The sequence below is a fragment of the Tupaia chinensis genome, unplaced genomic scaffold (genome assembly GCF_000334495.1).
Source record: "Tupaia chinensis unplaced genomic scaffold, TupChi_1.0 Scaffold000057_1, whole genome shotgun sequence".
Taxonomy (NCBI): Eukaryota; Metazoa; Chordata; class Mammalia; order Scandentia; family Tupaiidae; genus Tupaia; species Tupaia belangeri.
This window is the reverse complement of record NW_006159515.1, coordinates 1,810,891-1,819,873: the sequence shown is the minus strand read 5'-3', so window position 1 is coordinate 1,819,873 and position 8,983 is coordinate 1,810,891. Positions and strand designations below refer to the sequence as shown.

The 8,983-nt window shown below is 39.9% G+C and overlaps 1 long non-coding RNA gene across 1 annotated transcript in view; it reads left to right on the top strand.

Moving 5' to 3' along the window:
- Positions 1-282: 282 nt before the first annotated feature.
- The window catches only part of LOC102488163 (uncharacterized), a 12,646-nt gene continuing 3,945 nt past the window's right edge, over positions 283-8,983 (top strand). Inside the window, exons 1-2 of the long non-coding RNA XR_333471.1 lie at positions 283-311; positions 7,063-7,138. This is a non-coding gene — a long non-coding RNA (uncharacterized LOC102488163). The remainder of the gene's footprint in view (positions 312-7,062; positions 7,139-8,983) is intronic.

Sequence of the window (8,983 nt, the reverse complement as noted above, 5' to 3'; positions counted from 1 at the left end):
TGTATGCTTTAATGTACAGTGAATGAATGTAAATAAAAAATTTAAATTAAAAAATTAAACAACAACAACAACAACAACAAAAACAAGCAGGTATGTGTGTATACCCAAAAACTTGAGAAGAGAATGAGGAGAGTGAAGAAGGGATTGCAGTGTGGCTGTAATCCCTGGGGGGTGGGGGGGCAATTTCTCATTTTCTGTCTCTCTGTCTTTGTCTCTCAGGTGAGCACTGGTGCCATATAGAAAAAATCTCTTTAAAAGAAAAAAAGAAGATATTTGAAAAATGTCTTGCTTTCTGAGGTCACCTGAACCAGGTGTGTGTGTGTGTGTGTGTGTGTGTGTGCGTGTTTTCTGCTCTGTGAAGACAAGGCCAGTGCAGAGACCTTTCTGGGCTAGAGCCCCAGGTCTTCCCTAAGTTCCAGAGCAAGTGCTCAGCAAGCCCTGTAAGCACACTGGATGTACAGTACTTGGAGTGGTTCCTCAGGCCTGGTTTTTGCTTTGGCTGTGGAATGAAGCTAGGCTCTAAACAGTGCCACTTAATTAATTTTTCTGGAGAATGCTTTAGCGAGGACAATGACTTAGAGAAGGATCCTCACTGAAGAGTTAACAAAGGCTTCCATCTGTGGCAGCTCGGGAGCCAGAAACGTTAATTTTGTTCTCCTCAGTGCGCCTGCCACCTTAGCACAGAGATGATTTATGTAAAAGCCCTTTTTGCTTCTTATAATATCTCAGAACTTTAAGCCTAAAATGAAAAAGGAAAAGAATAGTAAGGATTCTTCTCAGTGGGATGGCGAGAACACCCAGTCTGCCTGCTCAACCTTCACCCAATGAGATTTTCTTTCTCTTTTTAATAAAGGGTATATGTACTTTCCCAGTCTCTCAACAGAAAAAAAAAATACAAGTGTTTTCCTTGGGTACACTTTCTGCTAGGAAAGCAAATAACTGAAGGAGGTCTCTGATGGAAGGAAAATGTTGTAAATACTTCCCAGAAAGACCTCTCTTAACTGCAGAGAGAGAACAAAAGTGAAATTCTGAGCTGAAGGCAAGTGTGACCTGTTGCGGAGTGTTCTTGGGGAGATCTGTCTCATCTCAGCCTGTGTTCAGTAGCACTTCTCAGCAGTGCAGAAGGGAGGTCCCTAAATACACTTGGCTAGTTGACGAGCTTCTCTCGGCCTCCTTTCCATCATCCCTAGCTCTAAATCTTGCCTACGTCCATTCACTTTTACTCAGTTATTATTTACTGAGCAACTACTGTTTTCCAGCCTGGTGCATTTGTGAATTTCCAAGGCTAGGCTCTTTTCTCATTACAGTTTATAAGCAGATATAAAGTGAATGTCGAAATCATGGACATGCTTAGAACTGAATTATTGAATTGAAATAAGAGCAGTTGTTAGGTATAAATGGACACTGTTCAATGGCCTGCCAAAACCCTTGGATAAAGTACGTAGATAAACCTAAATGCTGAAGTACACAGAAGGAATAATATTGCATCAAATAGAAACAAAATAATTGATCATGAAATATCGAACTCAACATTTTTTGAAGGTGCCATTTATTAATGTATTGTGGTCAAAGTCTCTCTAGTACAGTGGTTGACATTTTCTATTTCTTTCTTTTTTTTAGTTCATGATACAGTGTGTGTGCCAGCATATTAGAGGGAGGGAGAGGGAGAGAGAAAGAGAAACACTCTCCCAGGGACTGTTCACACCATGACCTCCTTCTCTTTGGTCTCCAGCTTGTTGGATCATGGGCTTGTTCATGTGCCTGATGTGCTTTTCATGCTGACTGGACCTGGGGTTCGAACTTTAGTCAATATGTGGGATGTGGTTTCTCTTGAGTAACACAACACTGCCAGCACCAAGATGCCAGCCCCCAAGGTGGATATTTTCCAAAACATCTGTTTTGAAGTGTGTAAGATGCCCATGAGGTCATGCGCATTCTTCTCTGTAATAAGTGCATGATTAGCATACGATTTATGGGTGGCCTTGTGGGCACAGCCTACTTTAAGACAAATATCAAGATCAAGTTTCAATATTGCTAAAGAAGTTGTTTGTTATTTGTGTGTATTTATTCTTTAAGTACCTGAATCTCTCTTTATAAGGAGGAGATGGAGTTTTAGATCCTGTATTTTAAGAGGATTTAGGTCACTGGCAGCATTTCTTGAGAAAAATGGCCTTGACAACCTCTGAGATTGTATGAAGAATATTTATGTAGGTTTTCCTGATCCCCTTCACCCTCTGTAGACTAGTGTCAGATCTTGTGTCTGAAGACCTCCAATCCAGTGGGGTTCACTCATCATTTTCTGGCTAATTATCAAAAGCAAAAAACCTTGAGGGAGCAGAGCTTGGGGAAGAACATAGGTATAAATTTCCACTTTCCTTATATCACCTAATGTGTCTCTGCTCTTAGAGGTAAACCTGTAGAATGACAGGAAGCATCTTGTTTCTTCACTTTTCCTTACAACATTAGAAAGAAATTCTTACTGTATGAGTCACCCTGGCCAGTGCTCTTTAGTCACAAAGACGGTAACTTGATAAGAGGCAACTGATGGTTCAGTTTGGACTTCCTGTTTCATGGCCATAATCATGTGAGCAAACGTAATCAACTGACTTTCTTTCCTAAGAAGGAATGCATGATATTGAGTGCCTACGGGATGCATATGTGGGAAGCAGCCTAAGTGATGGAGTCGAATCTGTGGACCAGAAACCAGCGCTTGCCTTTCCCTCTTTCAGCTGCTGTCTGCCCTGGGCCTCCGGAGAGTGCTAAGGAAGGAGAGGATGGTCTTGTCAGTGGCAGTAGTCAATGTAGATGGAGCTGAGTGATGAGAAAGGCCAGGGCTGGCAACTGCTTTACAGCAAGGAAACACCTCATGCAATTGAAGGTTCAGAGTCTTAAAGTCCATTCCACTTCCAGTACCACTGTAACCTGCAGAAAAATGGCCCATGGTTATATCAAAAGAGAATGATGGGTGTGGTGGAAAACATCCAAGATTAGGAATCAAAAAATTTGGGTTTTCATCCCACTTTTGTCATTTACTGAGTGTGTATTTGGGGAAATCATATCTCTCTAGGAGATTTGGTTTCCATCTATGGGAAAAAAGATAACAACATCCACTTCATTTTGCAAGCACTAAAACAGAATGTCCTCAAAATCTTAGATCTTCTTACCCTTAACGGTAACAGTCATCATAATGGTAACCTGATCAAGGAAGCCTGTGGGACAGATACAGTCTTCCTGAGCAGTGGATGTGTCTTTGCTCTTAGGCTGTTATTTTGTTTAGACAAAACATCAAGACTGACACACACTTCTTGAGAAGTTTACTCTCTTCCACATATCAACCTTGTGCAAAGCTCAGTTCAAGGTTGCTGTCAGACTACCTGTGCCCAGTGAGCAAAAGAGGGTTTGAACCAAGTAGAACCACAAATATTCATCTTTATCAGGACCAGGAAGAAGCATACACATGAAGACTGGTATGATGAGATGTGAGAAATAAAAGATCTCCCAATTTAGGTGCTGATATAGCCAAAATAATGCCAAAAACATACACAAACAAACAACAAACAAAAAACACAACACTGTGAGAAACCAAGTTCCAGAACTGCTCACATACATATTCATGATTCCAAGGCAAGAAGGTCTCTGCCTTGTTTGAGGAAGTCCCAGAGGTCTGGCATCAGTCTTACGTGTGGGTAAACTGTAGAATATTTCATTTCCAATAGTTGGATTGTACAACTTCATTGTTCATGCAGTTTAAGTTTAAGAAACATTTTCAATATCTTTAGATGCCCCCAACCATATTTCATGCTTATAAAGACCACATTGGCCTCCTCGGCTCTTGGCAGGAAGCCATTTTTTTAGTGGAAATTACTTTAAAATAAGATAAATAAGGAAACCCTATTTTCCCTATGTATACTAGGTCTTGGCACATGTACTAAAGTGATCTGATAGATTTCAGGATCAGTATAACAATTTATTTTTGTATCATTGAATTCAGTTCAGGCCACTCTGGTGAAAATGCCAAATGCCCCAGAAACAAGATTAATCTTTTAAAAATGTCAGTGTATCTCTTACTTCCTCATCTACCATCAGTTTTCTATCTTTTCTACTCCCATGGAATAATCTATTAATAGGATCACATCATGGTCTTTGAAGGCAGTTAAAATAAAACATTTTGCATTTGACATAAGATGCATAACTAAATCATTTAATAACTTTCTTCTTTTAACACATGGAGCTAATTGTGTGTTTCCTTGAGAGCAAGTTTGTTTGTTTTTGCTAGCCAAGCTTCTGTGTTTGGCCTTTGCATTTCTGTCACCAGCAGCCCCACAACCACTATTAAGCAGAACCCCAGCCATGGCATTCAACAAAGAAGTGGCAAGACTCCAAGAAATAGATTTCCCACAAATAGCAGCTGAGAACATTCAAAATTGGGTAGGTCTGGTTTATGTTTGGTTCACCTCTGAATGTCTCACGTAAAACTTCTCAGTTGAATGGACCAGTGACAATCCAGTAAAATCACTCAAGAACTCTGGGATTACTCTTCTCACATCCACCGCTTTAGCCTTTGTCTTACGTGAGAGCTTAGCGATTGCCGACAGAGTACATCAAAGAATGGCAAGCAGGTTGAGGACAGTTTGCACCGTCTTTAATCATTTGGTGAAAGCTCAGGAGGATTTGTTCAAATTTAGCTGAGTAAAACTCCTCCACTTCAGCACCTCGTTCAGACAATATGAGAACCAGATGGGTTTGCACATGCAGCCTGATCGCTACTGTCTGATGCAGACGACAGGAATTCTGCACATCTGTGCTGGGACGTCGGGGAATGCCACGGCCCTTCATGTGCTCAGTAGACCACACTAGACTGTTTTTTTCTAATTTGGGTAAGAATGAAAACTGTTGTTTAAAAGGCACCTTGCCCTAGTCATTTGTAAGTTCATTCATTAATGAAACATTACATCAGGGTAGCACTTTACAGTTTACAAAGTACTTTCATTTCCTCATTTAATCCTTTAAATAACCTTGTGAAATAAGCAAGGCTGTTGAAAGAGGCTAAACAGTGGAGGAGAAAATCCAGTGTGCTGCTATTCCTGACTTTAAATGCCCGGTGTTACCTTATGTACGGACTAACATTGAATTATAGCAAGGTATGAAATATGTAGATGCCCCTAGAATATGCTTCCTCCTAAGCTAATTATACTGCTCCATATGTAATTTATGGGGCATTGGATTATTAGACATTTCCACGGACACACCCATAACTGTATAGAGGAATGACTCTGACTCTGGAAATGGGAGTTGGGAGGTGAGTGCTTGGGAGAAGAGTTTGAATTGTAGGTTACAAATGATGCTTGGAATTCAAATTAAAATATATTTTTAAAAGTTTTAATTTTTTTTTAAGAATAGAGACAGAGAGAAAGAGAAGAGACAGCATCTCTAAAGGCCCTGATGCTGCTGTTCATTTCCACCTCAGTCAGCCCAAGATCATAGGCACACATGTAATTTGCATACTCAGAAAGGTATCTGGACTTGAACAGGGAACCTTCATATGTCAGCCTCACAGAAGGTTGTATTTTACTGCTGCAGCACCATTCAGCCCTAGCATTCACATTTTTAAATCATAAACTATCACATCGATTTTGAAAATATCTACATGTTTACATGCCACACAATTTTGAGCAAGATTGGCACCTTAGGAAGATATGCCATGTTTATATGCAAGTGTATATACCACTCTAAGATACTTAGAGATCATTTAACACATCATCATTGCTCAAAAAAACAATAATTTACTTTGTACTTCTCATGGCCTACAAGTGTTTAGTGCTAATGGTATTAGAGCAGTATTGGGATTGTTTTAGGTTATTTGGGTCTTCGTCCAGTGTTCTTAGTTAAGGTCACACACTGATAAGCTGGCTGTGGAAGTAATGGTTAGCTGGTCTCTCCATGGAGGAACAGCATGCTCTGTAGGCCCTGGTGGCTTAGAATGTGAAGTATTCCTTATCCTGTAAGGGTTATTTCAAGCCTCGCTATTTTTTTTTTTCTAAGAGAGAGTTTTGCTGTAGGGCATGTGTGCTCATCAGAGAGAGAGAGAGAAAGGCAGAAAGTGAGAAAGTGAGAAATCACTCCCCACACTGGGGCGGGGTGGGGGGAGGGGATGACCATGCCTCAATCCCTTTTCTTCCATCCTGCTTTTGGGATTTTGGGCATGGCATGAGTTTTAACTCACTGGGTTCAGGACTCTCACTGTGGCTGACTACTTGGGAGTCCAGCAACATAACCATTATGCCGTCTGTTGGTCCCAAGTGTGGATTTTTTTTTTTTCTGTTAATCTCTTTCTAACCCCTTGGAGCACACTAAAGATGTCCTTGTATGCCTCCACTACACTTGCACATCTCATCATGGTATCAAACATTTTTCCTACTTATCTGTCTGTCTCTAGTATTGATAGCAGGACTTGTAGACAGAGTTGTACCAAATATTTTAGAGTGTCATATAAATATTATGAGTTATTTACCTAGATTTTTGATTTACTTTGTTGCTGTAAAGATGGAATCTCAACTTCTGATGTGGAGTAAGTATTCAATGACTTGTTACAGAATTAAGAAAAAATTAAATTGTCAAAGGGCACATGCACTTGCTAGAGAGGGAGGTGGGGGTGAGAGAAAGGAAGAGGGAGAACACGCCCCCCCCATGAGATGTGGCCATGCTGCTGTTGTACTCCATTTTTCTATTCTGTTGGGATGTTGGGCACATATGAATGTCCAATGGGTGTGTTTTTTGAGTCACTGGGTCTAAGATTCAAACCATGGTTGGCCATGAGGAAGCCGGCTCCCTTAACCACTCAGTCATGGGGTCAGCCCTTTGTTATAGATTTCACTGTATGATTGCAGTATCACACACACAAAAAACAGAATATAATTATAAGGTTAGGGGTGTAGATAGAGGGCAGGATTCCAAGTCTATGATTATTTTTTTATTACTGTATTATTATTTTTTATAGCTCTTCTTTTTTCTATAATTTTAAAAACATACTTTAACTGTTGCAATCTGTGTATTCTTCCAAAGTTCTGAAGAGCTAATAGACTGGAGCAGGACCAGTACTGGCCCACGGCCTGTTGGAAATCACGACACAAAGCAGAAGGTAAGCAGTGGCGAGTGAGTGAAACCTCATCTGTATTTACAGCCACTCCCCAATCTCTCACATTACTGCCTGAGCTCAGTGTCCTGTCAGATCAGCAGCGGTATTAGATTCTCATAAGAGCAAAGCCCCATTGTTAACCGCTCATGTGAGGGATCTAGGTCATGTGGTCCTTATTCAGATCTAATGCTCAATGATCTGAGATGGAGCTGAGGCACTGGTACTAGTGCTGGAGAGTGGCTGCATACACTGCTTCAGGATGAGTGATGTAATTATTTCATTATCCCTTACAATATAATAATAATAGACATAAAGTGCATGATAAATGTAATGCACCTGAATCATCCTGAAACCATTTTCCTCCCCCTTAACCACAGTCCATAGAAAAAGTTTCTTCCACAAAACTTGTTCCTTGGGCCAAAGACCTTAGAGACTACGGTGCTAGGGGACTAGAGAAGGAGGTTGTAATCTGACCAGATTCTGTGGAGGGTGCTCATTTCTCTCCTCTTCTGTGTTGTCAGTCTCACCTATGCACACATGTACTCTATCATAGATAAAGAAAAAAAAACTATTAAAAAAAGTGATCCTTGTGTTGAAAAGATCCATAACATACTTTCAAGGGTTGCAAGAGCTGCAGGATGACCATTGTAGTTCAGACATAAAAGATGCATTCAGGGATTCTTCCTGCCCCACCCTGCATAGAAGATAGTCCTCAGACATTAAAATCAAATTCCTTTCTGACACTGTGTTCTGTTCCCCAGACCTCATATTTGCCAACAAATTCTCCTTATGTTGTTCTAATTTTCATAGTCTCAGTTTTTGTTAGAAGTAAAAGAAATAGATGGAAGGATAAGAAATACCAAGATTATGGTCTTGTAAAATAAATTGAACCTATAAAGACTTGGTACTAGATGGATGAATAAGAAAGAAAGACAAGAAAAAGAAAGGCACAATTAAGGTGACTTAGCTCTTTCTTAGATCTCAGGTCTTTTCTTATTTCTTATAATTTTGGAAAGGCTTTATACTTACAATGCTCTTTGTGATTTTCAAAGCCCATTCTCACTTATAATAGATCATTTGATTCTTATAACAATCCTGTGAAATAATCAGGGTATTATTTGACCTAGCTTAGAGATTGGTTTTAAAAATTATTTAAATTTTATAGGTATTTTATTTTATTTAATAAATCCAATCTGCATATTATTCATAGAACATTAATATATGTTCACCTGAATTGACCCACCTCTCTCCCCCAGGTTATTTTCAAGTGAAAATGGGATACATAGTATTCTAAGCCCTGACTAAAATTTGCTAAAGTTTTCATTCATTCATTCACTAATTCATTCATTAACTTTTGGGGGGGGGTCTCTTCCAAAAATAGAATCTCTTTTTTGAGTGCAATCTCATGTGGAGCTGCAATATATAAAATTGGTACTTGGTGGAATTATTTAGGTTTGGTTAGAGAACTGAAGGAGTGGGTAGAGTCACCTTACTTGGGCTTGTCCCTTAGTTTTCCCTTTATTAGTACGTAGTAAACCTATGATCCCTTTGTAGAACTTGCATAATACTAAGCACTTGATTTTTTTTGTTTTGAGAGAGATTTTTGCTATAGGCCATGTATGCTTGCCAGACAGAGAGAGACTGAGAGACAGAAATGAGAAAACACACCCCTCTCCCCCAGGGAATGGCCATGCTACAATCCATTCTCCACTCTCCTTTTGGGATTTTGGGCATGCATGTACATGTGCCTGGTATGAATTTCAAGTTGCCAGGTCTGGGACTTGAACTGCAGCCATGTGGGAGCCCAGCACCTTAACACCACCTGCTGGCCCCAAGGACTTCATTTTT